General features: G+C 38.4%; 1 protein-coding gene across 5 annotated transcripts in view; it reads right to left on the reverse strand.

Moving 5' to 3' along the window:
• HIVEP1 (HIVEP zinc finger 1) overlaps nt 1–18,947 on the reverse strand; it is a 135,997-nt gene that overhangs the window by 39,897 nt on the left and 77,153 nt on the right. The gene's annotated exons all lie outside the window — the stretch shown is intronic.

Here is an 18,947-nt window from a genome sequence, read left to right on the forward strand (position 1 = left end):
GCCAAGCCCACCTACAGCCCAGTGTGACCTGAGCTTTGACTGGGGTGAACATGTTTACTTTATATTTTGCATACTTTCTGGAATAAAATTTTATTTTTACGTAAAGCTGTTTGTCCACAAAAAAAAAAAAAAAAAAAGTTAAACGATGGCTTACACTCTAAAGGAAAAAAAAAAAAAAGCAAAAATTCAACTCACAGGCAAATTACCAAGAAATACCATAGGAAGTTTTAAAGGGGACATTCTATGTATATATTTTAAAAAAGACAATTCAACAATTCAACTTTGTATTTTAAGAAAATGAAGTTGAGATGAAGGGGAAGGAATGACTTAAAATCCCTATTTCTTTATAGAGATCATTCTTCTAAATGTGAAAAAAAAAAAACACATTTTAAACAGATTTTATGAACCACGTTTCAGTTTTAAATGAAGACCCACTCATCTCTCTCTGATGAAAGTTTAGAACATTTACACTCTATTTGCATAGTGGTTTACTCTTTGTTCTCTGAATTTTAATACCTGGTGCTAGTACACCGTTTCTTTTCTTTAAAAGCCGGTACAGCTCTCTGCTTTCTGGAGGTAAAGCTTATGAAGAGAAACCTGCTGACCACGTAACAAGTAGTTTCTCCTCCTCGAGGTGACTGACTTTCCTTTTTTCTGCCTTCCTGTCTGCAAGAACATTTCTTTTCAAAGTCTAATAGCAAAACTAGTAGTCAGCTCAGAACTGACCACTGTACAACTTTCCATTGTTTTGTTTTTTTTTCCTCCTGGAACACAATGAACCTCTAAGAGGAGATACGTTTAGTTTATTTCAGAAAAGTTTTATTATTTATTCAAATACATTTTCTGGCCAAGTTTTTTTCTTTGGGGTGGGCTCTTTTACATTACTGACACCAATTATCTTTGAACAGGAGGACCACCCTTACGATGATTTAAACTGCGCCCATCTTTGTGTTTCTCTCCTTTGCTTTTTCTAGAATCATCTAAAGCTTTCCCCCTTACATCAATAATTTGATTTTTAGGCCATTAAGTTCCTTGCTGTTTCAATTTTATTAGTTTTGGACCAACATTGTTTTGTCCCCTAAGTTGCATATTTCCCATGTAATCTCATTTTATTGCCTCATATTATGTATGACAGTGTGTGTGCACACACATGAGCTAATCACTCAGTTGCTCCAACTCTTTGTGACCCCATGGACTGCAGCCTGCCAGGCTCCTCTGTCCATGGGATTTCCCAGGCAAGAATACTGGAGTGGGTTGCTATTTCCTCCTTGAAGGGGTCTTCCTGACCCAGGAATCGAACCCCAAGTTTCCTGCATTGCAGGCGGATTCCTTACTGTCTGAGCCACCAGGGAAGCCCACAGTGGCTTTAAATAAATTAATTATCTTACTAAGTTTAAAGATGCTTAAAAAACGCTTCTGTTTCTGAGGTAATAATTTCTTTAAGGCTGAACTTTTGGTCCTTCTTTTCACACTCTCTCTGCTTTTCTATTACCTGAGATCATGGGGAATCACCGTGGGTAGTGTTCAATGGAGAATATGGTCCCAACAGTGTTTTTCTGAGCTGTGTTCACGCTTCTAAGATTTTGTTGGATCTCCTTTACCATTCTCCTTGTTCAAGGAATAAGGTTAAGGAAATAGGAGCTAAAGTATGACAAAGGATATTGGATAGGGTCACGTATGGTGAATTACAACCTAACAGTGTGTTCAAAACCCTGCCTTGATTGAAGGTGAGTCTCTTTTACTGACTGACTAAAAAAAACACGAAAGTGTGAACAACTTCAGATCTCTCCTGGTTCTGGGAACCTGGGGACCACCTATTTTCTAACAACTGAGGTTACACTGGTGTCAGACAGTCAAAGAGATCAGAGGGAGGGGGCACCGTTTAGAAGGCCTTTCAGCAGTTCAGGAAAGGGTTAAAATGCTACCCTGAACTCAGGCAGTGACAGTGGACCCCTGAGCTAATTCAAAGCAAGAAAACCTGAGAAAGGTTTGCCCAAGGCTCTGCTGAGGCTCACTGTCTCTCTGGAAGGACCAAGACTAAGCTTGTTTGTGGGGCAGGGGGTGGGGGAGGGATGTGGCTGGGGTGGAAATCAACTCACTTTCCATCCCACCAAATCTCAAGCTCAATATCCACATGTAGAATTATAAATTACAGCTGTAGACCCAGGACGAGACATGTTCAGCAGGGAAATGGTAAGGCTAATAATGGCAGAGCCACTTAACGTAATATTAGACATCCATTTCAAGTCATTACGAAGCTTACACAGCAGTATGAAAATGATGATGTATTAAACAGATGTGTACATATTCTTTTCTTTCCCTAGAGAGAGTAAGGGCTAGAGACACAGACCTGGGAGTATGCAGTGACTGCTGTTTTTCATCAAAGTACAGAAATGAGAAGCCAGAGAGAATATACGGTAGAGAGGTCTCCCATCAGAAGTTTGGGTAATCCCTGCATTTAAGGGTGAGCTAGAAACGACAAGAATGACAATGACGACAAAAATGACAGCAAATGAGAAAAAAAAAAAGATAAGACAAAATAACAAAACATGGGACAGTGGAGGGCTCAGGAAGCCACAATAACTTATATGCAGAGTACATCATGAGAAATGCTGGGCTGGAAGAAGCACAAGCTGGAATCAAGATTGCCAGGAGAAATATCAATCACCTCAGATATGCAGATGACACCACCCTTATGGCAGAAAGTGAAGAGGAACTAAAAAGCCTCTTGATGAAAGTGAAAGAGGAGAGTGAAAAAATTGGCTTAAAGCTCAACATTCAGAAAACAAAGATCACAGCATCCGATCTCATCACTTCATGGCAAATAGATGGAGAAACAGTGGAAACAGTGTCAGACTTTATTATTTAGGCTCCAAAATCACTGCAGATGGTGATTGCAGCCATGAAATTAAAAGACGCTTACTCCTTGGAAGAAAAGTGATAACCAATCTAGATAGCATATTGAAAAGCAGAGACATTACTTTGCCAACAAAGGTCCATCTAGTCAAGGCTATGGTTTTTCCAGTGGTCATGTATGGATGCGAGAGTTGGACAGTGAAGAAAGCTGAGCGCAGAAGAATTGATGCTCTTGAACTGTGGTGTTGGAGAAGACTCCTGAGAGTCCCTTGGACTGCAAGGAGATCCAACCAGTCCATTCTGAAGGAGATCAGCCCTGGGTGTTCTTTTGGAAGGACTGATGCTGAAGCTGAAACTCCAGTCCTTTGGCCACCTCATGTGAAGAATTGACTCATTGGAAAAGACTCTGATGATGGTAGGGATTGGGGCCAGGAGGAGAAAGGGACGACAGAGGATGAGATGGTTGGATGGCATCACCGACTCAATGGACGTGAGTTTGAGTGAACTCGGGAGTTGGTGATGGACGGGGAGGCCTGGTGTGCTGTGATTCACGGGGTAGCAGAGTCAGAGATGACTGAGTGACTGAACTGAACTGAACTGAAGGAGAAAGATGTGAGCAACAGTGCTAAGCATCACATTCAGATAAACAGGATGAGACATGAATCTGCTAGGTGTAGGGGTCACTGGGATTTCATTTTGTCAATAACCTGAGTGGGCAAGGAAACAGATTCTCTCTTAGAGACTTCAGAAAGAAACAGGGCTTTGCTGACACCTTGACTGAAGCCGGTGAGACCATGCGGGGCTTCTGACCTAAAGTATTTCTTGAACTGTAATTTATTAGACAGCAATAAAAAACGAACACAGGTAGCGACTGGGCACATATGACTATTTAAACTTAAAATAGTCTGTTGCTCAGAAAAGGAGTTTGTATGTTCTCTGACCACAACAAAATTAAATGAGAAATAAACAGCAGAAAGATATCTGGAAAATCCCCAAATATTTGGAAATTGAATAACATATTTCTAAATAGCCTAGGGGTTAAAGAGGAAGTCATAGGGGAATTAGAAAATCCAAACAAACCCCATGCCCGAGGCCAGGGGCGGTGGCTGGGAGGAGCTACCCCACGTGAAGGAGAGGTGGCTGCGCCTGCGCAGGAGGCTCTAGAGGAGCTACTCCATGTTCAAGATCAGGAGGGGCAGCAGTGAGATACCCTCCATCCAAGATAAGGAGCAGCAGCTGTGCTTAGTTGGAGCAGCCGTGAAGACATACCCCGCATCCAAGGTAAGAGAAACCCAAGTAAGACGGTAGGTGTTGCGAGAGGGCATCAGAGGGCAGACACACTGAAACCATACTCACAGAAAACTAGTCAATCTGATCACACGGACCACAGCCTTGTCTAACTCAATGAAACGAAGCCATGCCCGTGGGGCAACCCAAGACAGGCGGGTCATGGTGGAGAGGTCTGACAGAATGTGGTCCACTGGAGAAGGGAATGGTAAACCACTTCAGTATTCTTGCCTTGAGAACCCCATGAACAGTAGGAAAAGGCAAAATGATAGGATATTGAAAGAGAAACTCCCTAGGTCGGTAGGTGCCCAATAGGCTACTGGAGATCAGTGGAGAAAAAACTCCAGAAAGAATGAAGGGATAGAGCCAAAGCAAAAACAATACCCAGTTGTGGATGTGACTGGTGATAGAAGCAAGGTCCAATGCTATAAAGAGCAATATTGCATAGGAACCTGAATGTTAGGTCCATGAATCAAGGCAAATTGGAAGTGGTCAAACAGATGGCAAGAGTGAACGTGACATTCTAGGAATCAGTGAACTAAAATGGACTGGAATGGGTGAATTTAACTCAGATGACCATTGTATCTACTACTGTGGGCAGGAATCCCTTAGAAGAAATGGAGTAGCCATCATGGTCAACAAAAGAGTCCGAAATGCAGTACTTGGATGCAATCTCAAAATGACAGAATGATCTCTGTTTGTCTCCAAGGCAAAACATTCAATATCACAGTAATCCAAGTCTATGCCCCAACCAGTAACGCTGAAGAAGCTGAAGTTGAATGGTTCTATGAAGACCTACAAGACCTTTTAGAACTAACACCCAAAAAAGATGTCCTTTTCATTTTGGGGACTGGAATGCAAAAGTAGGAAGTATAGAAACACCTGAAGTAACAGGCAAATTTGGCCTTGGAATATGGAATGAAGCAGGGCAAAGGCTAATAGAGTTTTGCCAAGAGAACACACTGGTCATAGCAAACACCCTCTTCCAACAACACAAGAGAAGACTCTACACATAGACATCACCAGATGGTCAACACCGAAATCAGATTGATTATATTCCTTGCAGCCAAAGATGGAGAAGCTCTATACAGCCAGCAAAAACAAGACTGGGAGCTGACTATGGCTCAGATCATGAGCTCCTTATTGCCAGATTAAGACTTAAATTGAAGAAAGTAGGGAAAACCACTAGACCATTCAGGTATGACCTAAATCAAATCCCTTATGATTATACAGTGGAAGTGAGAAATAGATTTAACAGACTAGATCTGATAGATAGACTGCCTGATTATGGACTGAGGTTTGTGACACTGTACAGGAGACAAGGATCAAGACCATCCCCATGGAAAAGAAATGCAAAAAAGCAAAATGGCTGTCTGGGGAGCCTTACAAATAGCTGTGAGAAGAAGAGAAGCAAAAAGCAAAGTACAAGAGGAAAGATATAAACATCTAATGCAGAGTTCCAAAGAATAGCAAGAAGAGATAAGAAAGTCTTCCTCAGTGATAAACGCAAAGAAATAGAGGAAAACATTCCCAAACAAGAATGGGAAAGACTAGAGATCTCCTCAAGAAAATTAGATACCAAGGGAACATTTCATGCAAAGATGGGCTCGATAAAGGACAGAAATGGTATGGACCTTACAGAAGCAGAAGATATTAAGAAGAGGTGGCAAGAATACACAGAAGAACTGTACAAAAAAGACCTTCATGACCAAGATAATCACGATGGTGTGATCCCTCACCTAGACCCAGACATCCTGGAATGTGAAGTCAAGTGTGCCTTAGAAAGCATCACTAGGAACAAAGCGAGTGGAGGTGATGGAATTCCAGTTGAGCTTTTTCAAATCCGAAAGTTGATGCTGTGAAAGTGCTGCACTCAATATGTCAGCAAATTTGGAAAACTCAGCAGCAGTCACAGTACTGGAAAAGGTCAGTGTTCATTCCAATCCCAAAGAAAGGCAATGCCAAAGAATGCTCAACTACCGCACAATTGCATTCATCTCACACACTATGCTCAAAATTCTCCAAGCCAGGCTTCAGCAATATGTGAACCATGAACTAACAGATGTTCAAGCTGGCTTTAGAAAAGGCAGAGGAACCAGAGATCAAATTGCCAACATCCACTGGATCATCGGAAAAGCAAGAGAGTTCCAGAAAAACATCTCTTTCTGCTTTATTGACTATGCCAAAGCCTTTGACTGTGTGGATCACAAAAAACTGTGGAAAATTCTGAAAGAGATGGGAATACCAGACCACCTGACCTGACTCTTGAGAAACCTGTATGTAGGTCAGGAAGCAACAGTTAGAACTGGACATGAAACAGACTGGTTCCAAATAGGAAAAGGAGTACGTCAAGGCTGTGTACTGTCACCCTGCTTTTTTAACTTACATGCAGAGTACATCATGAGAAATGCTGGGCTGGAAGAAACACAAGCTGGAATCAAGATTGCCGGGAGAAATATCAATCACCTCAGATATGCAGATGACACCACCCTTATGGCAGAAAGGGAAGAGGAACTAAAAAGCCTCTTGATGAAAGTGAAAGAGGAGAGTGAAAAAGTTGGCTTAAAGCTCAACATTCAGAAAACAAAGATCATGGCATCTGGTCCCATCACTTCATGGGAAATAGATGGGGAAACAGTGGAAACAGTGTCAGACTTTATTTTTGGGGGCTCCAGAATCACTGCAAATGGTGACTGCAGCCATGAAATTAAAAGATGCTTACTCCTTGGAAGGAAAGTTATGACCAACCTAGATAGCATATTGAAAAGCAGAGACATTACTTTCCCAACAAAGGTCCATCTAGTCAAGGCTATGGTTTTTCCAGTGGTCCTGTATGGATGCGAGAGTTGGACTGTGAAGAAAGCTCAGCACCAAGGAATTGATGCTTTTTACTGTGGTGTTGGAGAAGACTCTTGAGAGTCCCTTGGACTGCAAGGAGATCCAACCAGTCCATTCTGAAGGAGATCAGCCCTGGGATTTCTTTGGAAGGACTGATGCTAAAGCTGAAACTCCAGTACTTTGGCCACCTCATGCAAAGAGCTGACTCACTGGAAAAGACCCTGATGCTGGGAGGGATTGGGGGCAGGAGGAAGAGGGGAGGACAGAGGATGAGATGGCTGGATGGCATCACCGACTCGATGGACGTGAGTTTGAGTGAACTACGGGAGATGGTGATGGACAGGGAGGCCTGGCGTGCTGCCATTCATGGGGTAGCAGAGTTGGACATGACTGAGCGGCTGAATTGTACTGAACTGAACTGAAACAGACCTTCAGAGCACTAAGAAAAGATGATAAGGAATATTTACCACACCAGTGATAGACAACACTCAAATCAAACACTAGAGAAACCTCTAAAGGTGGGGTCAACAAAAAGATTCTTGTAATAATCACTATGATTTTTAATCATTTCTCCAGATCTAGCCAATACAATAACAGAATTTTTAAAAATGAGATACAAATGATGGTAAGGAAGAAAACAGTATTATTTGCAGATAACAGTGGTTTCCTAGGAGTACCTAGGAGAAATAATAAACTCTACTGCATCTAATAAGAGTTTCAGTAGGTCAGCTGTCTACCTAAAACAAACATGTATTTTCACCCATACCAAAAACAGTTAGAAAATATAATGAAAAAAATATTCTATGTATCTCAGCAATAAAAATAGAAAAATGCCTAGAAATACATTTTGCACAAAATATTCAAAACCTACAGAAAATTTAAAAGTTTTCTGATATGAAGGTGCTTACAAAATGAAGACACACACATGTTCCTGGAAATAATCAATATTTTGAAGATATCAATTCTTTTCAAATTTATAAACTTTATACAATTTCAAACTGTTTAAAACTTGCTTTTTAAAAATACGATATGACTCTATTCCTCACTTAGGAAAATAATATTCTAAATTAGACAATAAAATTCTGAAAAAGAATTATGTAAAGATACCTACATGGACAGAGATTAAATAGTATTTTCTCAAAATCAGATTAATGGTTAAACTTGTGAATCTGTAGAAGGGCTATAAATGCATTTAGTATATGAAAATGTGGCATATTTCAAAATAATTGGACAGAAGTAATAAATTTGAGAAAATAAGGTCCAAAAGTTTCCACAAACTAATGAAACACATGAATCTACAGATTCTAGAATGCTATAAATCCAAGCAAGATAAATACACAGAAACCACACCTACGCACATCACTGTGAAACTGCAGGATTCCGAGACAAGGCCCCAGAGGACTGCCTTCAAACGAATAATAATCAGACTCACAAGCAGACATCTCGACAGTAACAATGTACTCAAGGAAATAAATGGCCAAACTCGAATGTTATGCTTCTGTACTTGGATTAAACATGTTTTTTCAAGAATGCAAAAGAAATAGACATTTTCTAATAAATGACACTTGAAATAATTTGTCACAACAGACCTGCATTAATGAAAAATGATGATTCTTCATGTAAAATAAAATCATTCCTCATGGGAAGCTAGAGATGTAAGCCAAAATAAGTCCCAAGTTGATTAATACGTGTAAAAAGAAGGATGAGTAGCAGCTGTATACAAATAGTAAAGAATATATGTGGACCCAAATACATGGTAATAATAGCATGTAAGTCAAAAGCAGGGTAAATGGACACACTCAAAAGAGAGGAAGGTACAAATGCTAGGAATGCAGAGCTACGAAAGCTTAGAGTCGGTATCTAACACAGCCGCTGCCTCTGGGCACCACCCTGCCTCATTAAAGGCACGTTGAGGAAGAGCAGAGTGGTTTGTGTGGTATCAGCGAAGAATAAGTTTCGTTTCCTAACAAAAAGTGGATTCAGAGGCCTTGACAATGTTCCTAAAGGGGGATATACACTGCAAATCAATCAGAACAGAGCAGCAATTCTCAACAGGCCCTGAGCCCTGAAAAGAAAAGCAGGAATGGGATGTAAGTGGAATCTGAAGTCAGTTCCTCCAAATAAGACCAAGAATCATTTAGTTAAGGGTTTAAACAGTGCAGGACACAGCATTAACTTTTATCGTATAACCAATAGGCATTGGAATACATTTTTAGAAAACTGTTCAAGAGAAATAGAAAAATAATTATAGGGTAAGGAAGGGAATCTGAATTCACCATTAACAGGCTATGATACAGAAAAAAAGGCAGGAAATAGAAAAAGAATACAGATTTTAACAGAAAAGGAAAATGTAATACAATAAACACATACTAAATTTTATATATTACAAAATCTTGGATAAAATTTAAAAATTCTTAAAGTTTAAAAAAATTAAAACATGATGGGATTGGAGTACAGAGCTGGCAAATTTTTACCCGTCACTGGAGTTCCATATTTTAAAATTCATCACGCACATGTATTACTCACATACAACTAACATGTAATTCAACCCCAAAGCAGGAAGTTAGCAAATTAAGAACCTAACAAATACCTGCTTATTTAGCAATAACTTAAAATATAGATCAAAATCTAGCAGGTAGAGATGAAATAAATACTCAAAATATTTATGTCAATAATCATACAAAGGCAAATAAATACTGTGGAACTTTTTTATGTATAAAAGGAAAATTTTTAAGCAGTCAGTATAATTTCAGAGAAATAATTTTGATTGTGGAAATAGTAAAACCAGAGATATATCAAACTGAAAATTTTTAAAGCAAAATAAGTGACAATTCTGTTTGAAATTTTTAATTAAATAAAAAAATCAACCTAATCAATAATAAATATTCTCAGAAATGAGAAAGGGAAGGATACGGCAACAGTAAAAATTATTTAAACTTATGAGAGAAGGTTATACTCTATCTTAAAATATCTGGATACTTGTGTAACATACAGAGTATAACAAGTTATAAATACAATCAACCCAAGAGGGCACAAACTTGAACAGGTCTCTAATTAGCAAAGAAAATAACAGTACATCTGCTGAAGGCATAGGCATGCTCTTCTTCCCTCACTAACACTCAACTTTCATATAACGTTTCATATTAAATATAAGGAAACAGTACCAATTAAGTCACAAAACAGATTTAATATTACAGGCCAGTCTGGGTGCTCAGGACAGCCGAATAAATATTTGCCCAATGCCTACTGTATGCACCAGGAACAGCAGGAGGTGCCAGTATATGATCTCAGGCAAAAGGGAACCAGGGCACTCATCCCCACGCGTGGCAGGGGTAAGGCAAAGAGCCTAATGGGCTGAGATCTCGTCGGCTGTTAGGAGCTCTGTCTTCACGCTGAAGAGACACAGGTAGCCATGGAAGGGTTCTGTTACCAGTTACCAATGGGTCACTCGGTGCTGTGTGGTGGGCTTCCGGAAAGGAGCCCGCAGAGCGGCCTCGGCGTTCTGGTGCAGCGCCTCACTTCCAATGCCATCTGCCAAGGCATGCCCTCACTCACTAAACATCCAACTAGGCGCATACGTTACTCTATACGTTTGCTCTCATTTAAATTTTGTTCAGTCCTCTTCCTGCCTTTTCTCACTCACCCACAGAGTCTCATTTTCTTGTTCCAAATCTCTTCTTGAATGAAATAGCTACTACAGTATCCCAAGCTTGGTGGTTGGTGCAGAATTCTAAATCATCATCCTTAAAAATTGATATTCTTCGTACATATAGCACAGCCCAACAAAACACATCTGAATAGTGAAACAGGAGTAAAAGAAGGCTCTGTTTCAGTGAAATGGTCCTCTACTGTTTGCTTTCAATTTTTCAAAAAATTTTTTTCTAGAATTCCTCGCAGCTGTTCACCTATTTCCAATTGATTCTGCCTGCCCCTTGCATTTATTTTCTCCTCCTTCTTCCCCAGAATTGTATCCTTCACTTTCATGTGACACAGGTGCTGCCTTCCTGCCTCTTTTTTTTCTTTTGCCTCACACGTAGGTCACAGAAGCAAGGCTGGGGAAAAGCTTAAGTAAATCAACCAATGGCAGCACACGTTATCCTTTTAAGTCACCCTACCACACAACTCATATAAAAAAAGTAATATCGAAGAGGCATATTCGTGAGGTCAATTATCCCAAAAGCGAAGATGGTAAATTAAACATAATCTGGGTTCCTCCCCCCTTATCATTCTTAAATGAATCCCCAAGTGAACCAACAGAATGAGACCCATTCCTTTGTTTGGCACCATCCTCGGGGATGCTGTCTTCAAAGCAGCTACATCCACATCTCATAATCTGAGCTGTTTTATATCTCTCTTGTCAAAAAACGAAGCAGTGAATCTAAACACACACTTCACAGAATCTTAAACAATGTGTTTTGAACATTTTAATCTCTCTGAAATCCTGGTGCATCTTCTAATCACTTATAAAAGCACCCTGTCCTCCTTTATCTGTCAGTCAATTTTTCCCTTCCTAAATGGTACATGAGATCACTGTCTACCTTATAATCCATAACATTTTGAAGTCAATGGAAAGGCTATAAAAGTGTGGAAGAATGCAAGCCTTTCAATGAATCTATAAAAGTAACATCTTGTTAGCTATTTTAGCTTCCAATTTAATAAATGATTACTCAATAGAGAGTAATCGACAACACTGTTAAGAAATATATTGAGAAATATATGAGAGTTGTGCCTCTCATAATTTGCAGGAAACAAGTTTCTTGCATTTCAACACCATGAACAGAATATTTACTTATTTTACTAAAAGATGGTTTGTTTATCAGTATGCAAATCGTCTTTTATAAAACTGGCGTAGTCTAGTTGCGAAGCAATGATCTCTTGGGATTTAGTATTTTTAAATCTCAAGATATTGGCAGGATTGACACATGATATTTTTAACTCATATACATGGCACAAATAATTAAAATAATACTAATTTTCTGGGAATCTGAGCCATTAGCATTGTCTATGACACTAAAAGAACACTTTAGGAGACCTGCATATTTAAATCTGAAATTCCAAGTAAGATAATATTAAAAGGAAAAAGAGATGACTTTCTTTTCTAAAAAATAGAAAAACTGTAGCTGTTTTCCCAAGGGAAATTTGCTAGGCGCTGCTGCCAGTCTACATAAAACCTCATGAATTTTGATTCCACCAATTCAGATTTTATGATAATTTGCACAAGAGCTGGGTTAAAGCTCACAGGTTCCTTTAAGGTATACACTTTTTCTTTTTTTTTTCTCGCTTTCTAGGGCAAAAAAGAATGGGTGATGCATTAATAAAAAATTGCTGAAGAAAAAAATGAATTAATAACAACTTTATAAGAAAAATAGGATAAACTTTTTCGAGCATTTAATATTAAGAAAGTAGAATTTATAAACATTTCAATTAAAAATAAACATCCACTAATGCTCATTTAATTACATTATTTCCTGGTAATTAATTTATAAACTAGCTAGCATTACTATAATACTGAAATAATTAAACTGCATTCCTTTAAAAAAGTTCTCTAGTTCAGACATCTCACTAACGTATTATACTAGCCTGCCCATTGGCTGTATCAGTGTGAGCTTTCATTCTGTAAAGTGCTAATACCTTTCCAAGTTTATAACATTGTAAGCAACCCAACCAAGTTTTGTTTTATTGCACAAATTTTCTCCCAGACTGTTTTAAAACATTTTAATCTTATCTTGCAGTAGCATTATTCATTTCAATTTAAGAAAAATCAGTCCAACTTTTCCATTATGCCACCTAAAGTTTAGTCTTAACTTAGGAAGGACTTCATCACGCCTAATTATGGGAACATGCTCTCATATTTCCTTAAGTATACTTAGCAAAATTCTTAAGGAAGAGAATTATCACTGGCGTAAAGGTATAACCTTATTAACATAAAATACTATTCCAAATGAACCTTCATTTCTTTTTTTTTTGTCAATATCACATTCAGTATTTTAAAAAGCAAAAAATAATGGGAGTTATTTTTCAGTCCTTGAAAACTTATTCATGTTATAAGGAGTTTCAATTAGGAAAGTAGGTGAGCAAATGCTAGCTTTCATACTGACCCGCTAATCAGAATTCACAATCTAGGTGTCTGCTCACTAGAGTGTCACGTTCACTTCTGAATTACCCAGTCTAGTTTTACATAGGAACCTAACTTCCCTCAAGCTTCCCCAGATAACAAGAGGGTAATTCCAGGCAGTACATTATGCCTATGTTAACAGAAATCCTGCTTGTCATGTGACTCCTTGGAGCAAGTCTGAATATCACAGGGTTATTTCAGCAGGATAAGTTGCTTACTGTACTTCTTAAGCCATATGCTTAGGACTCATTATTCTCATATACATGGTAAAATAAAAAACTTTCTGGTGACTAGAGTATATAATTTCAGAGTGATAGCTAATAAAAGGAAACTACAGATATTATGGTGGTGATTTTAGGATTTTGTTGTTTGAGACATAATAATACGAAAAATCTCACTGCAAGCTGACCTAAAATCTCCACCCTTTTCTATACCCATTGTTGGACTCCTCCTTTTTCCTAAATCATTAAAATATTTTTTTTGAAAAGGTGATCTCTTCACTCAAACGATTAATTTAGAGCAGGAGTAACTAATATAGATTCAACTATCATTAGAACACAGCTCTCGTCCAGTTACAATGCAGAATAACAGTAGAATAGCACAGACGTGCTTGCTCCTTAGAAGAAAAGCTATGACAAACCTAGACAGCATATTAAAAAGCAGCGAAATTACTTTGCCTACAAAAGTCCGCATAGTCAAAGCTATGGAATTTCCAGTAGTCATGCTTGGATGTGACAGTTGGACCACAAAGAAGGCTGAGTGCCGAAGAATTGATGCTTTTGAACTGTGCTGTTGGAGAAGACTCTCCAGAGTCCCTTGGACTGCAAGGAGATCCAACTAGTCCGTGCTAAAGGAGATCGGTCCTGGGTTTCTTTGGAAAAGATGATGCTAAAGCTGAAACTCCAGTACTTTGGCCACCTCATGTGAAGAGCTGACTCATTGGAAAAGACTCTGATGCTGGGAGGGATTGGGGGCAGGAGGAGAAGGGGACGACAGAGAATGAGATGGCTGGATGGCATCACTGACTTGATGGACATGAGTCTGAATGAACTCCGGGAGTTGGTGATGGACAGGGAGGCCTGGTGTGCTGCGATTCATGGGGTCGCAAAGAGTCGGACACAACTGAGAGACTGAACTGGAACTGGAACTGGAGGGTAGGACAAATAGAGAGAGCTGCTGCTGTCAGTCTTAAACAGAGTTACTCATTCTTTCTGTCTTTCTTGGAGACCTAAAATGCTATAACATATTCCCACCCATTGACTAACACAGTTATGTTTCTTGCGTGAGTTATTCTACCCTGTTAAGCAGAATAATAGTGAATTGTGGCACTAGAGATGACCTGAGAGGCCCTTGGACAGCAAGATCAAACTACTTCAGTCCTAAAGGAAATCCACCCTGAATATTCACTGGAAGGACTGATGCTGAAACTGAAGCTCCAATACTTTGGCCACCTGATGCAAAGAGCCAATGCATTAGAAAAGACCCTGATGCTGGGAAAGATAGAAAGCAGAAGAAGAAAGGGGCAACAGAGGATGAGATGATTGGATGGCATCACCAGCTCAATAGACATTAGTTTGAGCAAGCTCTGGAAGATGGTGAAGGACAGGGAAGCCTGGCTTGCTGCAGTCCATGGGGGTCACAAACAGTCGGACAAAACTGAGTGACCGAACAAGTATTATAGATTAAACTATCACAAAAGCACAGCTCTCATCTAGTTACAGTGCAGAATAACACAAACTTGGAAATTCCTCATCCTATGTTACAGTCCCTGGGATACAGTTATTGAACAGCTTTCAACTTCAGCTTTCCCATCTTTGTAAAATGATGAATTTTTCTGTAAAATGCTGAATTTTTAAATTTCTAATATAAAATGTAGGAGCATTTTTATACACCATTCCCTGAACCTTTTGATTACACTGTATTCAGAAACAGAGAGAAAATTATTTTAGAAATACAAACTGATTTCAAAAAGCAATTAATGTAACAGTGCAATTAAGTCACAAATCACTAACAAAAAATTAAATAAAATCCCCAACCATCCCTAAGGGAAAAAAATTCTATTGAGGGAGTCAAAGAAGAAAGCAGCACAAAAATTAATGAAGTAGCAAATATGAAACTACGTTTAATACAGCCAAAGCAATGCTTATAAGGAAATTAATAGCTTCAAGTGATTTTAATAGAAAAGAATAAAGACTTAAAAATAAGCCCGGTTACCAACTTAAGAAACTGGATAACAGAATAAGCCTAAAGAAGAAGAAAAGATAACGCAGAGCAAAATGTAATTAAACAGGAAAGAATTATACAAGATGATATCAAGAAACTCAGAAGTTACAGTAAAAGGGGAGTGGAACAGACCAACCTTTGGCAAGACTAATCAGTGTAGAGAGAAAAGGTGTTAAGTGAACAGTGAGAAAATGGAGACGCAACTACGGATCCAGCAGCAATGGGAGAAAGAATACTATGAATGACTTTTTGCCAATAAACGTAAATGTTTAAAAAAATGGATAAATTATACGAAAAATATTGGACTGAAGAGAAAAAACGAAAGTTGGCATAATTTTATTAAATACATTGACAATTAATCTCTGACAAAGGAGGCAAGAACATACACCAGGGGAAAAATGAAAAGGCAACCTATTGTATGGGAAAAAATATATGCAAATGATGGGACCTATGAGGGACTAACCAACATCCATGAACAGCTCATATAACTGGACATCATATGAGCTATATATGAGCTCATATAACTCAACATCAAATAAAAACCCCCAAACAACCTAATTAAAAAATGGGGCAAAAGAAGACATTTTTTCAAAGAGGAAACGCAGATGACGACACAAACTTAAGACTTTCTACCAAGCAAATATTGGGGTGAAATGGAGTCTAGTATATAGGTTGATACAATAGTACATATTAGCAACTGGCTATTAGAATAAAAGATTACCATGCTACTGTCATGATGTTATAATAATATGTATTACATATACTAATAGAAGTACTATGTATTAAACATATGTGATAATACACAATATTACACACATATATAAAATATACACACAATAATATATGACACTGCATATATATATAATAATACATATTACATATACTTACATGGATTATTTTATGGGTCAAATATTGTGTGATAAAAATTTAAAACAAAGTATTAAAATCAAACTTTATTCATGAAACAGCACATAAAAGCTCTCCTAATTAACTGATAAATTTACTTCTTCCTAGTTCCCTTTATGCATATTCATCACTACATCTGTGACATTCACTATTTATTTTATTTAAATCTCCTGCAATTATTTTAGAAATAGTGTCAAGCACAATGGATATTAAAACCAAGTATATAGGACTATTAGGAAGAAAATAAGGACATTACAGAGAATTGATGAATGCTGTCTTCTATATTTATCCCCAAATTGGTTAAAACCAAAATAAATAAAATTCAAGCCATCTGATTTTCATTCATAAGCAGAGAGAAAGAATAAAAGGACTAAGCTACCATAATTTAGTGCACTTCTTTATTCTATTGGTATATAATGAACAAAGCCAGTTTCTCTGTCATCATATTGTACTATACAGATTAATCTTTCCTTAAAATGTTAGAAAACAGGAAAGATGTCTTTTTAAAATATACCAATAAGCAAGGTTTGTTTTCTTTAAGAGCCTACCAGTATGCTAAATGCTTCTGAGATAAATTAGTTACTTGTCCTACGGGTAAGAAAAAGAAGAGGGAGAAAGAACCTCCAAAGGGTTAAGGACTATAGCACCTTCAACTGACACAAAGCCTCAGAACAAAGTAGCAATTAAAGGAAAAAAGGCAGATGTAGAAAAAGTTAAACTTTCGGGGGAAATCACCAAAAGTTGGAAAAAGTAGTGAAAAAACGATCTATTCTAGATGACCCATAAATCAATAAAAACAATAAATAACTCCAAATTTCTAAAGTATATTCTACAAAAGAACAAACGGATTTCCTTTCATCAAACAAGACAAAGATCTGAGAAATCTCAAAGACCTTTGTTACTCAAAAAGTTTATCTCGTGTTGTTAAAGACAAACTGATATTATTCCTCAATTATATTTTGGAGCAAAACTACTTGATTTTTCATTTGTCCAGAATGCATATGTAAAAATGAAGCTGAGGAGGAACACTGGGCAGTGAACTGCACAAAACAATGCTTGCTTGGTATTCATCCTGGGTCTTAAATAAACGTAGCCTGCCAAATGCAGCCCACTGGATTACTTCAACCTCATTATCCCGTTTCTTTTTCTAGAACCTCTGTTCCATTTCCTCCTTCCTATCAGACACTTCGTTCACTGTTTTTAAAGCTCTTTGCCACAGGGGTAGGAAAGAAGGAAAAGTAAGACAAGAACACATTTATATCGCTAACTGAAGCAGCTCTAAACCGTTACTAGACATGGAAAAGATTGAACAAGACAGAGTTTAAACTCTTAGGTTCTTACAGCCTGAGTGTCTCAAGTGCTTTAGGATTTCAGCAGTGTGCGGAAGGGATGTTCAGCCAACCTTTCAAAGGGATGGCCTAGCTGTGGTGACTTCACAATCTTCTTAGATTGTGTTTTGGCAAGAGTACCACTGAAGGGTCGTGTTTGATATGGGCTTTCCAGAAATCCCATGGAAAGTGGTGAGGGGGGCAGACAAAGAGGGGAGATACTTTTAAGATGTCTGCACATCACAGCAGAGCTACTCAGACCAGCCCCAAGCAGCCCTGGAGGCTGCACTGGCTGGGCCAAGGGACGGAGAACGTGGACAACCTGAAATTATTTCCACCAGAGTCAACTACTCAGGAACCTGCTGCTGCTGCTGAGTCGCCTCAGTCATGCTCGACTCTTTGTGACCCCATGGACTGTCAGGGGTACTGTCCATGGGATTCTCCAAGCAACAATACCGGAGTGGGTTGCCATGCCCTTCTCCAGGGGATCTTCCTGACCCAGGGATCAAACCCATGTCTCCTGCGTCTCCTGCATCGAAGACAGATTCTTTACCACTGAGCCACAGGGAAAGCCCAGTTAGGAATCTACTTAGATTAAAAAAAAAAAAAGAAAAAGACTTTCCATTGGAATCCTACGTGGCTAAATTTTTCTGCCGAAATATCCTGTGGTAATAAGAAGATATAACAAGGACAAAGCAAAAATAAATCATGAAATCCTAAATGCCATAAAGAGAGTCTTACATCCTTTTAATCAATTTTACCCATTAACATTAGCGTGTGTTGGAACTCTATCCACCTTCCTGTCTTCGTCCCATTCCACAGACTGTTCAACATCAAATGTCTTTTTTCAGATTAGCTGAGAAAATAATCAGTACGCTTTCTGTGATGAAAACCGCTTTTTGCTTGTGAGCTTTTTATTCCTTATACAAAATTTACCCATGAAAACTAAGTAAAGAACACAGATCCAGATAAAGAAAAGTTAATCAACTTCCTCTGCCCCTTCTCTCACCACTGCAACGAATCATCACAGTCAACTGAAATAATTAACGTTTTTTAAAAAGCTGCATAACATCCCCAAATTAGAAGGTACTACAACTGAGGCAACTATTCCTGCACTGACTGGCATTTGGGTTATTTTGGTTGTCTTAGGCTTCTGTCACATTAAAAAAAAAAAAATTATCCGCCACTTGAGCACACATAATCACACATATAGGTGAACACAGCCATCAGTACGCATTATCCTGGCCCTGTTTATAGCTATGTGATAGTCTCTCAAATAGGACTTTCAGAAGATCTGCAACAAGCTGTCATACTCCCCAAAGCAAAACACTTAACACCTGGGAAACAGTCACAGGACATGCTATGCGCTTAAAACATTCCATAAAGCAAAGCCT

The sequence above is a fragment of the Ovis aries genome, chromosome 20, assembly GCF_016772045.2.
Source record: "Ovis aries strain OAR_USU_Benz2616 breed Rambouillet chromosome 20, ARS-UI_Ramb_v3.0, whole genome shotgun sequence".
Classification (NCBI taxonomy): Eukaryota; Metazoa; Chordata; class Mammalia; order Artiodactyla; family Bovidae; genus Ovis; species Ovis aries.